This window comes from Haliotis cracherodii, unplaced genomic scaffold (assembly GCF_022045235.1).
Source record: "Haliotis cracherodii isolate W230 unplaced genomic scaffold, xgHalCrac1.p SCAF_2, whole genome shotgun sequence".
In the NCBI taxonomy this organism is placed as follows: Eukaryota; Metazoa; Mollusca; class Gastropoda; order Lepetellida; family Haliotidae; genus Haliotis; species Haliotis cracherodii.
Window position 1 is genome coordinate 48,070,170 of NW_027266275.1, and position 20,136 is coordinate 48,090,305.

General features: G+C 42.0%; 1 protein-coding gene across 1 annotated transcript in view; it reads left to right on the forward strand.

Moving 5' to 3' along the window:
* LOC139468155 (RNA polymerase I-specific transcription initiation factor RRN3-like) overlaps positions 1 to 20,136 on the forward strand; it is a 346,794-nt gene that overhangs the window by 266,528 nt on the left and 60,130 nt on the right. The gene's annotated exons all lie outside the window — the stretch shown is intronic.

Here is a 20,136-nt window from a genome sequence, read left to right on the forward strand (position 1 = left end):
CCACATTATCTGAAGTCTCATTAGATTGCCTTGTTAACCTACCTGACTAAAAGTCATGTGAGCTTATATTGTGGTGCATTCTACATTTCCATCCATCTCTTCCATTTGTCCATAACTTTGCATTTGCTTAAAACTTACTAATTCTCAATTTTATAAAGGATTTAAAGCTATTCACAACTTTGCATGGTAATGGGTAAAGCCCCAGTCACACCGGGCTTGCCACCAGGTTACGACCTATCTGCAACCGGAAAATGTTGGAATCGTATGAAGAGCACACGACTGATCGCAGAGGTCGTGAGTGATCGCCACAGCAAATTCAGTCGCAGCAAGGTCGATGGTCATGCTCAAAACTTCTGACCTGCAATTCATAATCGTAAGAGGTCGCAGACAGGTCTTACATGGTCGTACCAGCAGTCATGCAATATCACGGGTGAAGAAGTTGCATGATTGGTCGTGCTACTGTTCCTGTCACCTGACAGTTGATGGTATCACCTGTCGTACAACCTCACGATCGATCGTGTGACCAGTCACGATCTATCCTGACTGGTGGCATGACATAACGATTGGTGGTACCACCAGTCTTTAGTTCGCAGACCAGTACCATATTTTCCAAAAAGCACAGCTGTGTAAAAGGGGGTGTGCTTAACACTTGCCATAATGAGTTTTGATGTTTTTTCCCCCAACGCAGACATTACCGTGAGCACGTAACACCAGAAATACCATGTCAACAAATCCATACACAAATTAATCATGTAATTACACTGTCCATCTACAAAAAGTGTTCACTGTATATCTGGACCTGTGTTTGTAACTTATTTTATTAATTTTATTTAAAATTCCTTTTAATATTGTTTTAATTAATTTCGGCGAAATCGTGTGAAGCTATCAGAAGATTGTATAACTCACCTTTATTCACAGCAAACACGGTCAGATTACCGCTATTGATGCCTTGAAAAGAACTTTATTTGACAGAGAATGGATACATATATCATAAATGCCATACTTTGACTCATTAAAAGTCATATTTGTTGTAGTTTGACGATTCTATGTCAACTCGTAGTTCTTGCGATCACGTTTGCAGGAGCCTCGACAGTGTTCCATGTGAAAAAAATAACTTTTAAAGTATATTTAGTAAAAGATGCAACTAAAATATTTGAATTTATTATTCCTGATAAAAAAATCCTGTAAAGTTATATCATTGGGTAAGTTTTACCCGAATCACCGGTAGATTCCAAGAAAACGTGTGTACTGCTGATTGATATTTTCGGCTTAGTTTACGAGAAAATACACAAGGTAATCTTAATCCCTGGATGAAAAACAATGCCTAGCAGAACAAAAAATACAATGTAAACGGTAACATGTCTGGTGATTTTTTATCTCAAATTTCAAATTTCTACCGACCAAGTTTCTCATCACCAGTTCGTTTACCGGAAATTGCTGAAGGGGTACAGTGTAATTTTTTACTGCAATCAATATTCGAAGCTTTCTGGAAGTCAATAAATGCAGCATAAAAATGATGCCTTGGTTTTTGAAGATATTTTTGTGCTGAAGACTGTAAAACAAAGATATTATTGCTGGTGGCATGATCATGTCTGAAAACCAGCTCGGTGTCTGTTGTTATCTACTTTCAGTAATGGATGGAAACTATTTCCCAATTACATTTAATAGTGAAATACCCCTGTAGTTATTAGGATCAGACATGTCTCCCTTCTTAATAAAAAGGCAATATTATTCCAACATTGAATTGGGGAAAATTCCAGAATCCAATATAGTATTAAACAATAGATGTTTATATGGAAGAAAGTGCAAAGCATTCTTATAAAATTCCAGTGGCAAACCATCTCATCCTGGAGCTTTACACGGTTTTAATGATTTTATGGCCTGTCTTACTTCATCTTTCGATATATAATACGAGGGCTGGCTGAAAAGTTCTAAGCGTAACTGTGAAAGACCCGTACCAAGTCGATGGTTTTCATTTATTTCTCCACATAGTTCCATTCCAGGTTTACACACTTTTGCCAGCGATGCTGCAAGGCCTGGATGCCGGTTAAGAAGAAATTTTCTTCAGCCACCCCCCAAAAAGTCATTCACAGCGGAAATGACGACATCATTACTAGGAAAATGGCGACCGGCTTGTTCCTTTTTCATTTTGGGAAACCGGTGGAAGTCTGACGGGGCCAAATCGGGTGAATAAGGGGGTCAATGAGTTCGAAGCCACAATCATGGATCACTGACATGGCAACCACCGATTTGTGAACAGGAGCATTGTCTAGGTGGAACAGGACTCCTTTTGTGAGCATTCCCTGTCGCTTAGCTTTGATATCTTCACGCAACTGTCTGAGTAGGTCAGCATAATATCTTCCATTGATAGTCTGGCCTTTTTTCAAGATAGTCAATCAGCAGAATACCTTTGGAATCCCAAAAGACTGAAGCCATCACCTTTCCAGCAGAAGGATCCAGGTCTCATCCATGGTTACAAATCGGGACAAAAAATCATCGGGATCTGCTTCAAAACGGCATAAATTGTCACGGAACGTCAGGAATCTGACATGTTTCTGATCCGCTGTCAAGAGCTTTGGCGCCCATCTTGCAGAAACTTTTGTCATTCCCAACTTGGTGATAATGTGCTCAACCCTCTCATGAGAGATAGATGCCCACAACACTGGCAATATGTCGAGTGGTCAATCATCGATCAGCCATCACCATGTCATGCACCCGGGTAATGTTTTCCGGAATGGTTGCTGTTGAAGGCCTTCCTGGACGCGGGTCATCGTCAAGGCTCTCTCTGCCACCCTTGAATTCCGCAGCCCACTTCTTTACAGTGGAAAAGGAAGGGGCATCATCCCTTAAAGTGTAGACCATGTCAGCATGTATCTGTGTTGGAGTTAGCCCTTTCAGTTGCAGGTACTTGATGATTGCCCCTATATAGCCAGTTTTGTCCATTTCTGGTGATTTCAATGGGTAGGTTCACAAGATGGTCTGGTACAAAGACAATAATAACACTACAGTTGCAGTTCTTATGTCTATGATTCATTAAATGATTGTACTTGTTGGTGGCAAAAGTTTGTTTCAATCCGATTGAGATATCCCACTTAGGCTTAGAACTTTTCAGCCCTCGTATAATCTGAAAGCATATCCGCATTATTGCAATTTTCACAATTTAGACAATCATGTTCTCTTACAAACTCCAATACCACTTGTCAAATCAGTTTGGCATCGATGCTTTTGGATGTGTATACCAAGCCAGTGGGGACAAACTTTCCCAATCACCTTTACCGCACAACAGTGATTTTAGGGTGCGCCAAAATACGTGACTATTTTTATCACTTATTGCCGAGTTAAAGTGATCTGTTGTTTCTTCAGTGAAAATAAACTGCTTTTCCTTACATATCTTTTAAAATCTTGTTTTGACTCTAAATACATTTCTAATTTTGTCATATTCTCTGATTTTCGAAAAATATGTAATCGATCATATTTAATTCTTGTTTTTTGACTGAACATTACTCGTTCAACCATCCATAGGTTGTTTATTAGCAGCCTTCAAAATGGTTGGCCTCTTTTCCATGTGTGCACCAATGATCTAAAATAAAGTACAGTTTGTCAGAAGCCTTGTGTACATTTACGTGAACACAATGAAGGAAGCTGTTCATGATTGCTTTTGCTGGGGAAAAATAAATTTTTTACTTATCCTGCATTACTCCTTAATGCATATTACTGCTTGTTCTTGACAGAGAAAAGAGCTGTGTCAGGGTCTTTGCTTGAAGAAGTTGATCCAACTAGCTGAGAGGCCAGCCCATCACGCAGCTCCCACGTGACCAAAGGAAGTGACGTCACAGATCTTCACATTACTCTTGTCACTTGATGAGAGAAGACCTGTTTTTCTTCCTGTAACATAAAACTGATTCCAACCCTACACGTGTTTGCTATCTGAGTTAATGTTGTTTTGTCTTTGTGTTGTGCCTACGGTTTGTATTTTGTACATTCTATGTTTGATAAACATGTGCATAACTTTATTAGACACTTACTGACGTTTTCTCAAAAGAAAACATAAGGCCAGGTGTCTTGTTGCTCCAAGTAGCCATCTTGAATATTTTGCATAGCCAGCCGTTAGTGAACTGGTTTGCGTTCTATATTCTTTTGCTTGGTACCCCACGATTGGCGTATCATCGCACGTATTGTTTGTTTGTTGTATGTTGTCTTACGTTTGTGGTAATAAACCCACACAGTGGGATAAACAAATTATAGCATACATACACTGCTTAGTTGCAGATAAATTAGTAAGTCCCAATGAGATATCTTGTACACAGTGTCCATCTTGTAGGTGCCCATCTTGAGGCGGTTTCTGTATTGTACAGGGTCTGCATGAAGATGGCGGTGGTCGGATCTCTGTGGGATACACGTGTATACTTCTTTTCTTAGGTCATGTGCAGGAACGACATCTTGAAGGGGAAGACTTAGCAGTGTTGCTAAGATATTCAAGCAGGGAAGGTTTGAGATCGGAGAACTTGTTCTTGATCAAAGAGCTTCTTTTTCTTTCTTCAATCTTGTTACAGGCTGTTTCTTCGTTCTTGGTGATTGGCCTTCAGGAAGGTAGTATATCCTTTTAATAAGAGACTGTCACTTCCTACAGTATTGTGAACCATATGCCTTGCTGCAAAGAGGTACAGGAAAGGACAGACTAAGAAGTCTGTCATACCTGATAGCTCCACCAAATTAACAACGCGTGTCGGTCCGACGTTGAATAATGAACAATTTGCATACACGTATATGCAAGGGGCCGACATACGGTTCTCAGTAGGAAGTGACAACTTGGAGACGATGGCTTGTGGTATATACAGTTTTACTTTATACATGTAGATATATACATACAAAAGACACTATGTGCCTGGTCAGCACATAGTGGTAGTGGTTGTTGTCTAGGTGCCCCGGAGCACCCAGCCTAACCCTAGCTAGGCTAAGGGTAAGACCTTTCTTTTTTCTTTTCTCCCCTCTCAATCTCCCTGGACCAAGGCTTATATAGCCAAGGTCACCTGACATTTAGTAAGTAATAAATATAAATGTAAACAGTAAATCATCAGTGACATACTTGCACATCCTGTTCAGGATGGCAGACGGTCGATGTACACAAAAATGGGGATTAACAAAGAGGATTAGCATCTAATAAATAACAGCAATTAAGTGTTTCAAGGCATATAGATGTCATGGCTCCAGGGTAATGAGCCTTTGCAATCAAATGTTCTTCAGACAATGGATGTCGTAAATCAGTCGCCATGACAACTCTGTATCATGCCCTCCTGCTCAAAGTGCCGGCGCAATATGTCGGCGTGGGATGCCCACCCCCTGTGCCTTAATTGTACATCTCAATGCCTCCAAGGTCACCGATGGCACAGATGCCCATGATAGACGCCTCCCTCCTCCAGTACATTCAGTATTTACAGGCGAGACAGCCACCGACGCCAGCGCCTTTACAGACACCTCTACATAGCGCCTCCGCAGACACCTCCTCTAGCGGCCTTTCAGATGGCGCCTATCTGCACAGCGTCCATACAGATGCCTGCGCACTTGCCAAGTACATCCTCAAGGCTGAGTGACAGCAGATCTTCTTGGCAAGGTCATACATCTAGGAGCCGCTCCCCAGTTAGCAGGCACTCCAGTGGCTATCGATCCGACTCCTCGGAGGGCGCCTTCATCCCTTGTTATGACGACACCCCTATGGACAGTGGATCCCACCTGGGTCTTGACCAGGTCGCAGACTGGCTGGCAGACAGATTGGAGGCTATCGCTACCTCGCCCGGCCTAGAGGTCGATAGCAAGACGGCCATCCGTGCGGACCCTACTTCGATCCCTCCTGACCCACTGATCAGAGACATGATCTCAGCTCTGGACGAGGATTTCAGTAAGCTGTCACTGACTTCGTACTTCAGGGTCCGACGTTATAGACGAGATGACTTCCCAGTCCACTCACTTCAAGTTGCTCTTTAGATGAGGACATGCACCGCATGAGGACATGCACCGCCTACGTGGAGACTGAGATTCGCCACATGCTCAAACCTCTCTCACTGATGGCGTCGTCCTCTAGGGCCATACTGCAGGACTTAGCGGAGGACAACCCCCATAGGATTGACCATCTAACTACCGTTGTATCCTACCTCCAACAACAGGTGGAACAGATGCGCTCCTACATGCGCGCCGCTCCGATCGAGCTCACTACCACTAGACGCCTTATATACCTTGGCTTGTCCAACTGGGATGCAGGGTTCAAGAGAGAACTTTTGCGTCAACCCTGGTCCGGCTCTGACCTCTTTAATGGAAAGATATCCCAGACGTACGCCCGGGTCTCAGCCTTCGCCCGTAATGAGACGGCTCTCAAGGTCCTGGCCAGGGTGTCAGCCAGACTTTGCTAAGGCGTCCCAGTCTGGCTCCTACCAACCACGTCGCAACACACTCAGGACTCGGGGGTGGGGCTACACCTCAACCTTTCCAGTCAGAGGCAAGTGAAAAGGAAAGTCCTCAGGCTCATACTCAGACTCAGGCTACCCCAAGAGGGGTAACGCCAGCCGCAGGGACCTCCAGTGAACCGCCGGTCACGCACACTGGGACCTCCCACCCCCAGCCGTCCAAGTTGTTGACACCCCAGTAGAAGGGAGACTGGCTCACTTCTGGCGGGATTGGGAGATCCCGTCACGTCACCAACATCATCCAACACGGGTACAAGCAGACGCTTGTAGACGACCCGCCACTGACGACGTCACCCACAGTGGACACATACCCCCCCAACCCAACAGCAGCTACTGAGCCAGAACATCACGGCGCTGCTAGACAAGAAATCTATAGAGGTTGTACACGCCCCAGCCATAACACCGGGCTTCTACTAACCCATCTTCCTGGTTCCCAAGAGGGACTCTGACAAGCACAGGATGATCCACAACCTCGGCGCTTGCAACAAACGCTACCTGGCCCGTCCACCTTACTTCAGGATGACAGGGCTACTGCGATCCCGGATCAAGGCGCAGGAGGTGCTCATCAGCCTGGACATCGAGGACGCCTACCTACAGAGGAAGGTTCAGATGTTCCTGGCGCCCTGCATCAGACGCCAGGACCCTTCCATATCCATCGTCCTCCCAGGTCATCTCAAGCAGCATCTCCGGTGGTGGACGATTGTCTCATTGACAAGGCTTATGACCTCTCTACGCCTCTTCGTAGATGCGTCCCTACAGGGATGGGGCGCACACCAGGAGGGACAGGTCGCCTCAGGGCTGTGGTCCACCGACAACCTCGAACTGGAAGCGCTTATCTTGGCCATCACTCACTGAAAGAAGGCCCTCAGACATGCCCGGCTCTCCACCTTGACAGACAACATCACTGTCGTATGGTGCCTTCGGAACCAAGGAACGACTCACTCGACTTAGCTCCTTCAACAGACGTTCTGATTGTTTCACCTGGTGGATCATCTGGGGATTCAGTTCCAGGTCCACCACATCCCGGGCTGCTGAAACATCCTAGCGGATGCCCTCTCTCGGACAGGCAAAGTGGCTCCCACAGCGTGGAAACTTCACCCAGATGCCTTCGCTCTTGTTTGTCGAGACCACGGTCTCCCCAACATAGACCTATTCGCCACCAGCCAGAACTACCAGATCCACAACCTACATATCTCCAGTGCTGGATCCACTGGCTTGGGCAGTCGACACTTTCAGTGTCCCCTGGGAAGGACTAACAGTATAAGCTTTTCCGCCACCTGTACTCCTTCCCAAAGTCGTCCAGAAGATCAGATTTGACTTTGATCGCGACCTGGTGGCCAGCGAGGGCTTGGTTCGTCGACCTCAGAGAGCTGTCCGGCGTCAACCCACTGCCACACCCAGATTGGCCAAATCTGCTGATCCACCCACACAGCAGACAGCCACACCCAGGACCAGACAGGTTATGTCTTCACGTCTGGTCCATTTACAGAGAGCATTGGACGCCAAAGGCTACTCGGCCAGAGCTGCTAGGGCCATCACGTCGTACTATGCTCCATCTGCGTCACAAGTGTAAGCTCAAGGGCAGTACCATCATGACCTACCTTGTGGCGCTCAACTCCGTCCTGGCAGTTCCGGAAGATGGGCGCATGACGTAAATCCCGGAACTAGAGGCTCTGCTCCGCTCATTCAGGCTGGAAGACCAAAAGGCGAAATCTTGTACACCAGCTTGGGGCTTGAACGTCATTCTCACATCATTCTCACCAGCAGCCTGTGTCCGTGAGCTACACGCCCTAGACGTCACACGGGTCCGCTTTGAGCAGGGAGCACACGGAGCCGTGCATCTGATTGCAAAGAATCAGCTCCCAGGCCTGCCCGATAGATCGTTCCTCATCCCCCCTCTTTCATCGATTGTGGGTGCAGAAGATGATCTAGAGCTCCATTTTTGTCCGGTTAGAGCGTTTCGCTGCTACATCCGACGATCCAAGGAACGCCATAGACAACGACGACGCCTCTTCGTACCGGTATCTGCGACCTCACAAGTGGAAGTCAGCCACAACACGATTGCCCTCTGGCTATGAGCCATCATCCTCCAGGCCTATGAGGCAGCGGGATTGGACCCCCCATGCTCCAACAACCCGCATGAGATCCGGGTGGTTGCCTCCACCATGGCGCTACACAGCAACTGCTCTTTACGCGCCATCATGGAGGGATGTTTCTGGCGAACCAACACGGCCCTCGCCAGTCACTACCTGCAAGACTTCGCATTGGAGGATGTACAAGGCAGGCACAGCTTTGGTCCGTTAGTAGTGGCCCAGCAGGTCCCTACTACTACACGTCATTGACCACGCCTCCAAGTCCAGAGCTGGCCTTTCGACCTCCCCTGGCGTAAGCCCTGGACTGGAAGGTTCATGCCTCATTTGCATACGGCTTGGTGCTCCAGTCTCAACCTAACCGAGCATTACTGTCAGGCTGCGCAGTACCAGGACACAACACATACCTGACTCTTCCCTTCCATGTAATGGTCATCCAGGCCGACCAAAGCCGAAGACGGGCTGACGGAAACAGAGTTTTCTATACATGGAGTGGTCACCCGATGCCAACCACACAGCCGATGACGGGCTGAGGGAATGGGAGGTTCCCACACATGGAGTGGTCACCCGATGCCAACCACACAGCCAAGGATTGGAAATAACAGATGAAAGTCCACATCTGAAGGTATGCCCACCTCCGGTTCTGTCCAATAAAGATGCATTAAGGAGTAATGTTTCGGACCAATGTTTCGGACTACAGAATAATGTGAGGATCCGTGACGTCACTTCCTTTGGTCACGTGGGAGCTGTGTGATGGGCTGGCCTCTCAGCTAGTTGGAGCAACTTCTTCAAGCAAAGACACTAACACAGCACTTTTCTCTGTCAAGAACAAGCAGTAATATTAATATGCATTAAGGAGTTATGCAGGATAAGTATACAAATATAAAAAATATATAGGATTTTACTAGTATTGTCTATATGGGACTTATATCTACACTACTGCCTAGAAGTTCATTCCCCTTACACGCATGGGCAACGCGTTACGCAACCAGTGTGCATCGGGTTGGCCACGCGTGTGATATCCATGTGCAACGCGTTGCACACGGGTGTGCACCCCGTCCGCCACTCGTGTGCAACGCGTGGCACACTCATTAGAGGGGGAACAAACTTTTGACCAAAGGAGGACCCGTGTTTAGCTGAACCTGGAGGTGGTAACAAGGAGAGAAAATTTTTTTATCCTGACGAAAAATGATAATACACATGTATTTGCTAATGTCTCCTTTCTTTATGTGATTTTGTGGGAATAACATGAATACTGTTGTGATTAAATAGATCTGTCTTGTTTTATACGACCATTGCTTCTAAATCCGATGGTGTTAAGAGAATACATGGTCCTGGAACATGTCATTGCAATTGAAATGCTTTTATTGTGATTTGACATTAACCGTCTGTAGTACGACTTTCAGTGATAATATGTATGAGGTTTGGCGGCGCATTGTTTTTATTGGATCCTAATTACTTTATGATGACTTGGACTCTTTATCTCAGCTCCATAGCCGTGAGGCTGGAAAAGAGCAGCATGTAATTAATGAGGGTGGGTTATATCATGGAGGATACACTTGAGGGAGAGAATACTGATTACTGTACTACAGGAAGAGACCTGTAGACGTAAGCGCGGGGTTGTGTTTTAGCTGGCCGTTTGATAATGGCCGCCAGGAGAAGTGAGCTTTGACTGCTTCATCTAAAATAAATAATAAGATACAGTAGTGTTATTTTCAGGGGTATGTTGAATAAACTCCCAGCGCTACGGTCAATGTATCTTCTACTTGATCCTTGATACATCATTTTGGCATTCACAATATATAGTATTTCAACGTACAAAGGAGCACTGATCTAAAGCAATTCCGCAGGAGTAGTTGTTACCTGTGCATTACTGTATTTTCCCAGTGAGTACCCGGATGATATAGCAGAAATCTAGACTTGTTCGCAACCTGTGCTAGCCATTCGTAAGCGCATTTTTATTGATAGTAGAAGGACGTATGGTCACATTGATCAACAAAAATTAAATACAGTTTTGGAAATGTAGGTATATTTGTTGGGAGCATCGGTAATGGTGATGCAGTTTTGATAAGTCACTTGCTTGGTAATTGTGCGATCTTCGTGTACACTATTTTGACTTGCAACACAAAGTAAATATTTCATCTGAACAATGCTTATTTTACCGTGTGTATATGTTTACATTCAAAATGTAAACAGATTTCACTAAGGAAATTTATTAAACGCCTAATATGCAGTTTATTTTACAAATTAACTGAAAAATATGTCCATCTTTATTAATATGATAACGAATTCCAAATATTTGTTTATGTTTAATATCATCACCAAGTACAGTTCTGTATTGTTTGGCTTCTTTTCTTAGCATAATTAATATATTGTGATGTGTTTAAGCTCTTTTGATCGTCTTTATCATTTTTAGTCAGTCGGTTAAATAAATGAATGGATTATTCAGTCAATTTGTAATATGACTGAAATATTTAGATATTTAATAAATTGCCTGAGTGAATCATATTTTACACATTGACTGTAACATATACATGCTTACAAAAGAAAATACTTGTGAAAACAACGTCTTTCGCGCCTCGAAAAACTTCCCAACCAAACGGAAAGGAACAAGAATGATTCTGTTCAAAGCTGCAGCGAATGAATGAAAACAAAATGCAAATATCATTATTACAACCTACCAAAGTTATAATGTATCCGGGAATATCAACATAAAGGAACAATATCCATTGCGTCTGCAGCTGTACAAAACTACTTATTCGATGTCAAATGTCTATGTGAGAATCAAATACTTTCATAATAATTATTTGGAAACAATATTTGGAATATATATGAAATATATTAAAATATTTAAATATATCGTTTTCAAACGTTATTTAAATGTATCAAATATTATAACCCGTGTTTGTTTTTTAACTGATCACTTAGTTTGTTTCAATTGTTTCACATAGGTGCCAAGTTAGCTGAGAAAGCCCACGTGAAAACTATTTTTATAATGTCCATGGTTCTTAAAAACATACATTGAGTTAGATAACAATGAACAACCAGTCAGTGTATTATCGGTTACCCTTTGAACAAAGTATGTTGTTTTTACATCTGTACTTCACGCCATGATATGAGTGTATTCCCTAGGTTTAGTAAACCTACCTTCACATGTAAACACTTACTTTTGACATATCCACTGTGCAAGATAACAGTAATTAATCAATCAACGTATTTCCTGTTGATGCTTTGATGTCTGGGAATGATCAGTTGATTTACAAAAAAAGTAAAGCAACTGATCATACATCTCTTGCTGGGCTGCCACGTGCATATCACATAACTCACATTCCACCTCACTTCAAACCTGGATTTAGATTGAATAATTACCCCAGGTACAAGAAAGACCAAATTTGAACCTTTATCGGGTAATCTGAGTGGTGCTACAACTAAGTATACATGTTATAAATTCATTAACTGAGCAGCAAGTGAATTACGACAAATTCACAAGTGTAGGGTTATACCAGAAAATGTTGATGATAACAAGGGAGTAGTAATTGTATCATCCACGCAATCCGAAATCTGCGAATGCTTTCACTCAGGGATACTTTTTATTATTAAACTGTAACCATCAGGGGTATTTCCAAATAACGACATCCGATGAGCTTTTGCCGTTATTTGTCTGTTTGTTTAGGCTGAAGAAATTCATTACCATGCGCCCTTTGTCGAAATCTTCATAGATGACGGGTAACCAATCAGTTTTAAAAAATGCGTAAGTTTATTTAGCTGTCCTTGCAGACTGGTAGCCCAGTCTCTTGTTACGCTCGGTTGCGTTAACGAGCAAATTGACTCACGGCAGCTAGTAAGCCCAAGCAGAAATCCAAAGGTCGTATTACCTGAAGAATCAACCTTCATTTGAGAAATATCTACTGCTCTCAAAATCAATATTTCTCCCAATACTAAAAGTCAGAACTTTCTAACCAAGGATTACCAGTTGAAACTGGTCGATGGCTGAACATTCCCAGGGAAGACAGCCAGTGTCCACTCTGTGATTCTATCGCTGTGGGAGATGAATTGCATTATCTTTTCACCAACGGCGATATGAACTCTTAAATAAGCAATATTTTAAGTTTCCAAACATTTAAGAAGATTATGACCACTAACAGTGTAAGAAATCTAAAAGGCCTATCTAAATTCCTTAACAATGTGTACAATACAATTGGTAAATTGTATTAGTATCCACGTATCCTTTTTTTATTATTTTTGTTAAATTGTACATAATAAAAATTGTAGATAATTGTATGTCATGTAATTCTAAGAATAAATGAGTTTGAGTGTGAGTCCGACACCCGAGAAGAAGCCAGAGATTAGTGCCCATTTTTGAATAGTTTACAATCATGTGTTTTAGGGTTAGCTGTGTTGGCTTAAACATATTTTTATTTCAATAGAAATGATTAAGCATAGGTCTGTGTTCTACATTTGATTGTTTGTATGTTGAATCTATTTCTAAGGTTATATTTGCTGTTATCAGAGAATTGAATATACACTTTTCAAATATTTTGGCTATATGCAACTTGTGAGTGGTACAGGTCTATAATTTGAGCATGCATGTTCATCGCTGACACTGACACCGCATCAGCCCGGCTGTGGACTTGACACAGTTTTTTTTCGCACCGATTATATAACTCCAACAGACAGGGTGGGGTGGTTGTTCAAAGCGAAACGGACGACCCCGTCTGTTGTCTAATAAATGCTGTGCGGCGCCTTTGATCTTGCCTCCAACCATACACCTTATAGTAGTAAACGACGATCAGGATGGCCTGGAAATAAATACAATTCTGTCTGCCCAGTGTATCCACAATTAACTAGAATGCTTCATATCCACAAATATATATAGAAAATAGATATTTGCCCACAGCAAATATTCATTTGCTTAATTGCATCAGTGTGGTTTATCAGAACATGTACAATGCTTTCTTACGCTTGATGAGGCAGACTGAAATTGAACATTAGGATAACGTCAGCAGGGATAAAAGAGGTCATACATTGTCAGACATTCCAATCAACCACTACAAGGCCCGGCCGGATCTCAAGGTAGTAGTATAGGTAATGGGGGTTCTGGCTCACTTCCACTGGAGCCGGATTTATTACCTATACTGCTACTACAGATGGAATTTTTTATGCCAAAATGATTATGCGATTCAACGATAGTCATGAGATTCAGCTAAATTGGCTCTAGCTCACCAATACCTGGGGCCAATCATTGCTTTAGATGAGCCTAAATGGTAATAAAAATATTCTTCATTATTTTTATCAATAAAGCGATATTCAACATTTTTATTAAGTTCTTCGTTCATTTTACTAGGAGACCAGACTATATAACTACACTCTTCTTGTAAATTGATAAGAAACAATTGATTACCGTATTTGGTTGGTTTGACATCACTGATATAATAAAAACCTCCATTTAATAGTTTTTTCCATTATTATATATTTATGTAAGCATTTGTCTAAATGTGATCAAACGATAGTAAGCAATCTATTTTTAATCTCCAACCAGTTCTTTGGTTTTGGCACGGAATAATTGACGCGCTTGTTGCCTCCCCTGTTCTATGAACTTTTTTTTCTCATCTTCGCTAATACCATTGGTCTTATGAGATTTTGATCGAATCTCCTGCTTCATTTCATTGTATTTGGTGAGTTCTGACAGCATTAAATGAAACTCATCCTCGGATATCTTACAATCGGCCATTGCTGTCGAAATATGATCCTCAATGCTGTTCAACTTTGCTTCGGCTAGTATCCAAATACTATCGTGTTTTAATGCTTTCTTTTGCAACCTACGAGAAATGAATTTTATCGCTTTTCCTGCCAGTCCCGAGACTCTGGCGGTTATTTCCATGCCGAGCACGATAGGAGCGGCGATTATAGTTGATAGTAAACCGACACCGGCTACACCGAGTCCCATGCCAGCCACTACAAGAGCGGTGTCAACTCCGTCCAGAGCATTCACGGCTCTGCGATACTTTTTATACAATCCAAGTCTAAACTCCCTATCCTTTTCTATTCGATGTTTTATGTCGCTTATTTGATGTAATCGAAATCCATCAACAGTTTCCATCTTTTCAATTGCTTCATCGAGTGCCGGATATAAACTCATAGTGTATATTACATCATACAATAGTCTTTAATCGGTCTTTCTTAAATGTTTTCAGAGTATACATCAACCTTATCAAATGTATATTATACGGCAAGAATATCTTAGAAAGAGAAATACTACCACTTTTAATAATTTGAACCCCCTCGAGGGTTGTAACGGGTGATGCACCGACATGAATAATACTGCAATGTTGACACTCGTGTTTCCATTTAATCGATAGACCTGGTAATATTTCGAAGGCATCTACCGGTGCATCTGCGAACAAGACTTCAATAATAAGCGTAGAAATATTAGGTATTGCACTCAAGTTAACTTTAATATCATCGAATTCAGCAATCAAATTTAAACTAACATTTTGGATTGCCGGACGACTATATAACATATGACCTGGTTTTTCTGGCAGGGGAGAGACTAACACACTTTATCGTTTTGACGGGATATAGGCCGCGAGTACGATGCCACTATTTATTATCTGAGTTAAATTATGTCCCTTACCCATCATCACATAAGGTGGGGTAATGGCGATATTCAGTAGCCACTTGATGTTTGCTTCGACCATAGTCCATTTATTCTCACTGTTGTAAATAATATTGTACTGAGTGGTTTTAAGGAGTCTACTAACGTCGACATCGCTTAAATCTTCTAGATTTTCCGGGAATATAACTTCTTTCCGCTTGTATACATTATCGTGTAAGTGTAAAGCGTATAACTTACCATTGCTACCGGGTTTACCGAATCCTTCCGTGTCTCCGAGATCGGAAAGCGCAACTGTATTACATTGTCTTATCGTTCCAGGGCCTGATGCATCAACCATTATTTATAATATGGAGTGTTACACTTAAGTATCCTATATGTACAGGTTGGTGTTTTACATCTAATACAGAAATTTTAAGGTCTGAAATAATACCCCGCTTCAATTTTTTATATTGTAATGTTGAAAAAGATTCCATTCTGCCGCTATTGTATTTTTCATTTTTCACTGGAACAGATCTGAGCAGAGTTGAAGGAATTTCTAGTTGAATATTATCCGTCGTGCTTATTTGATCAAGATGGATGAACAACTCTTTATAGGGAACTAAGTCGGGTAATGTATCTCCATGTATTGTTATGTTGGGTTTTATAGGTTTGTCGTCGAGTGTAAATCCAAGTTTAGGTACTAAGTTAAAGGAAATAATTACACTTTTTTCTCCAGTGTTTAAATTCAGCATCCCATTCGACTCATTTTGTGTGAGATTCATTCCATTAGGCTTAAAAACTTCATCATTGAGTGAGCATACGCTGTAATACCCATCAGGTATAATGTATTTTTGACCATTTATTTCTGTCTCATTATTATAACCCCTCGTAGCATTTATATTGGTCCACCGTGGGTAATACGTTACATCGCATAGAGCTACTTCGAGTTGTCCATCCGAGTTATCGATAGTATGAAGCAGTTCAATAGACTGACCATTTGTTATTCCCGGGAGTGTAACATACATATTAAATATACAATGATACTATATCATAACTTAAATATGAAATCGAGATACATTACTAATCAATCGATTATAGTAACTGCCTCTGGTGCTGAATTTACCGTTAAATTCCACGATATCTTTGAAATATACAGTTTCACGGCAGCTAACGATAAAATGGTGCACAATTGGTTTCACAATCCGATGCAATTTTGGCAGAATCAGTTAAACTTTGCCGTATGGTGTGCCACAACGGGATGTGGCGTATCTGTTAATGCCCCAGGATTTAAACTATATAAGTCTGTTATATTATTTCACGTGTACTATCAGATTAGACGTATACTTAAAGAAATTAATGCTCCATTACCGCTGGATCCAGCATGGAATCACGCAAATAATATTTATGATAAGAGGGCCTTCGAACGTATTTGTAATGAATTTAATGTTTCTATGAGTAAAGATTGGCGCATTAAAGGACCTAGCCATGGTCTAGGTATTCCGTACTCTGGACAAAGAACTATTAAAGATAAAAGCGATTATTTAATTAAAGAGGGTGTGATCCCTTCAAGCTTTGCTCTCTCGGATAAACAGTTTAGAGCAGATCGTATGAACTTTGAGAGTGGCATTCCTTATATTATAACAAAGTTTGTGCATCAAACGATAAAACAGACGCTTGGAATGAATTTCTTAATGATAAAACGGAAAATAATTTTACTAACCCAGGATTTGAAAGAGTTAATGAATCGATAAGAACTTATGTATGGGCAATTCTCGGTGCACAATCGCAAACACGAACGTCCATTATCGGTACTGGGACGGCGTTCGATGCGCAAAAACAGTTTGTCGCAAACGTGGAGACGCCATTAATTCACCAGTTGACATACCATCGTCTATAAAGCGTTTTCAAGATGTATTACAGTACGCTCAATCCAAAGTGGACTTTGTTTATGCACCGGGACCATACATGTCTCCGAGTAATATGGAACTTAAGATCGGTCAAGTGATAGGCTATAATAATAAAATTGTTATTGCTACCGATCAACAAAAACCAGGTATAAATTCAGATATGAACGTCAAATTAATAATGCAAACAAAAACGGGCGAAACGGGAATAGTCAAGCCACAACAAACACCAACTATCGCTCAACCATCTAATGATGCACAAGCATCACCGCATATTGCGGCTAAAAATCAACAACATATCGATGAAAAAAACGCGCTTGTTGTGGGTGGAGTCACGGCTGGTTTACTCATGATTTGGTTAAATAGTTCTTAGCGAATACGTACAACAGCCCTGCAATTGCTACGATCAACCCCCACAAGTTTTGACTAAGCCAAGTGGTGGTCTTAGCTAATAAATTCAATAGCCAGGAAACAACACTCCCTATTATACCGGGAAGTGCGGCCGCGGCTTTCTCAGCGAGCTTTCCCAGTGCTGAACCTAATGCTTTTAAATGCTTTTTTATCCACTCTTTTATCCCGTTGTAATCGTTAGGCGGTTTACCACCACCTGTACTGCCACCTGTTAACGAGAGAGTCAAAGTCGATATAATAAATCCCAACGCGGTTAAAATACTGGCAATTGTTATTCCCTGTTCTCTGAACAATGTTTTATCGGCCAGTGTGTCGTCATCGTTGAGGACTTGATCGATAGTTTCTCGAATATGACTGATTTGCGAACAAAGTGCCTTTCTATTACTGAAAGCCGCTTCGAGGCAGGCCGATCTTTCCTCTTCTAAGTTACGTGGCGTCTACTGAACTCATCGAGTTTTGTTTTCTCGTAAGCTATATGCTTTTCGATTTCGGATAGCTTGGCTGTATTATTGATGAGTTCTTCCCGCATTGTTCGCATTGCCTTGTCAAGACCTCGTAATTTCCTAATACTGAACTCTGAATGTGGTACCTGTAACATGGAATTATTGTAATAGGTATCTAAGATTTCTCCGAGTCCGTCCGAGGCCACCATCGAGGCTGCTTCCAAATCATCTGTATTAACGAGTTCTTTCCTCATAGTCTGAAGAGCCTTAGTAGTCTTCGCGGAAAGTTTTGGTCGTCGGTAGTAGTCCACAAAACCTAATTCATCACGAACAGTGCCGATGCCGTGTTTAGCAGCTATCGTAGACAAGGCTAGGGGCTTACGAGTACGAGAATGCATAAGATCAATATCCGGAGCGCCGTGCAGTCGCAATATTCCTTTACTATCTATCTCAAACTTTGAATATTCACGAACAATAGGACTATCATCTTTAAAGGAATAGTAATAATCATTGACGGTTGATTGTAAAATTTCATCGTTAAGATTCGTGCCACCAAAGTTGGTTTCATCAGTATCTTCGATTGGATTCTGGTTATCAGAGTCATCAAAGGTACTTAGATCTAAGTCATTATGTTCAAAATTAGCCATTTTTATATTAAACATAGGGTACATGTTTTCAATATAACAATGTCTTCGCAATACGGACGCAAGTTAAACCCACAACGTAGACTTCGAGATCCATTAGGGGTCAAAGCAATTCGTCAGTCTGTAACTATAACTAATAACCCTAGTACCATCGATCAGAATCAAACGCTTCTGGTTCGCTTTCCTAATCTCGGCGCACATGATGTGTTAGTTATGGGAACTGTCCGACTAGCATTTACGATTAGTTTGACTTCTACCAACGTTAACAGGGAGCCCGTTCAGAACATAGGTCGTGCTATCGTTAAGAAAATCGCTATTAAAATTAGCGGTAATGAGGTTTTGAGTATCGACGATAGCGATGTATACTATAGTGACATGGATCTCTGGAGAACGGATAAAGAGCGGGAAAACTTACAGTACCAAGGTATTTGTAATAAGAACACATTGAGACTGCGCGTGGGCGCTGAAAATGGTGTTGATACCAACGAAAAAGATAAGGCCGTTGCCGACGCATTAGGTAACCGATTCTATGTTCCGCTAGACTTTGAATTACTAGATTCCCACATGCCTTTTTATCAAGCATCCTTAGGCGATAGGTTAGAATACAAACTCACTTTTAATGACTACGGCAGAGTAATCAGAGCTGCTGATGATGCTAGCTATTCCATTGACAATATCTCGCTGGAGTACGATATGATAACGGATCCCGAATTAGCCAGACAAATTCGTAACCAGTATTCGGGAAGTTTAGCCATTTTGTACGATCGCGTGCTGCGACACCGAAAGATCACGAGGGACAGAAAAGATACGATGTGGAATATCAATCTAAACGTCCCCACGAGGTCGTTGAAGGGTATTTTAATGTTGTTCGAGGACCCCTTCGATGTGTTTAAAAGAAATACCGAGAAGTTCTACAATCCCAAGATTACAAAAGTAGAATTGACTATCGAGGACGTTCCTAATCAACTATATAGCCAAGGAATGCTAGCGTATCACCAGTGGGATGAGATTAAAAAACTTCCTTCTATAAAACGTTCTCCGGAAGTTAACGCGTTCGTGAAAGATCCGTCTCTCGGGAGTGTATCGATGGGTGAATACCTCACCACGAAGTACGCGCTATGGCTCGACATGCGAACAACGGACGATGACCAATTACACGGCAGTGGGAGGAGAATAGAAAATGCTAGCGAGGGTGCCACCATACAGATAACGAAGCTTCAGGAATCGGCTGGTAAATTAAACATATATTTGTACGTGATTATGGATGCGCAACTTAATATACAGAATGGGAGATTCGTGCAAGCAATCTATTGATAATCTTTTACCTAAAGATCTGCACTGCGCTATCATATGCGGGCAAACGGGCTGCGGAAAAACAGCTTTTATTCTAGATATTTTACAAAGTCATTATTGGGACGTTTTTGATCATATTATTATTCTGTGCCCGACTATAAGCGTTAATCAAACATACTTATCGAGAGATTGGGTAATGAATGACGGCGGGGTACACAGAGTCGATCCAGGCGATCGTTTACAAGACTGTCTCCGAGTATGTCACGAAAGATACAAAGGAGAATCAACCCTTTTCATA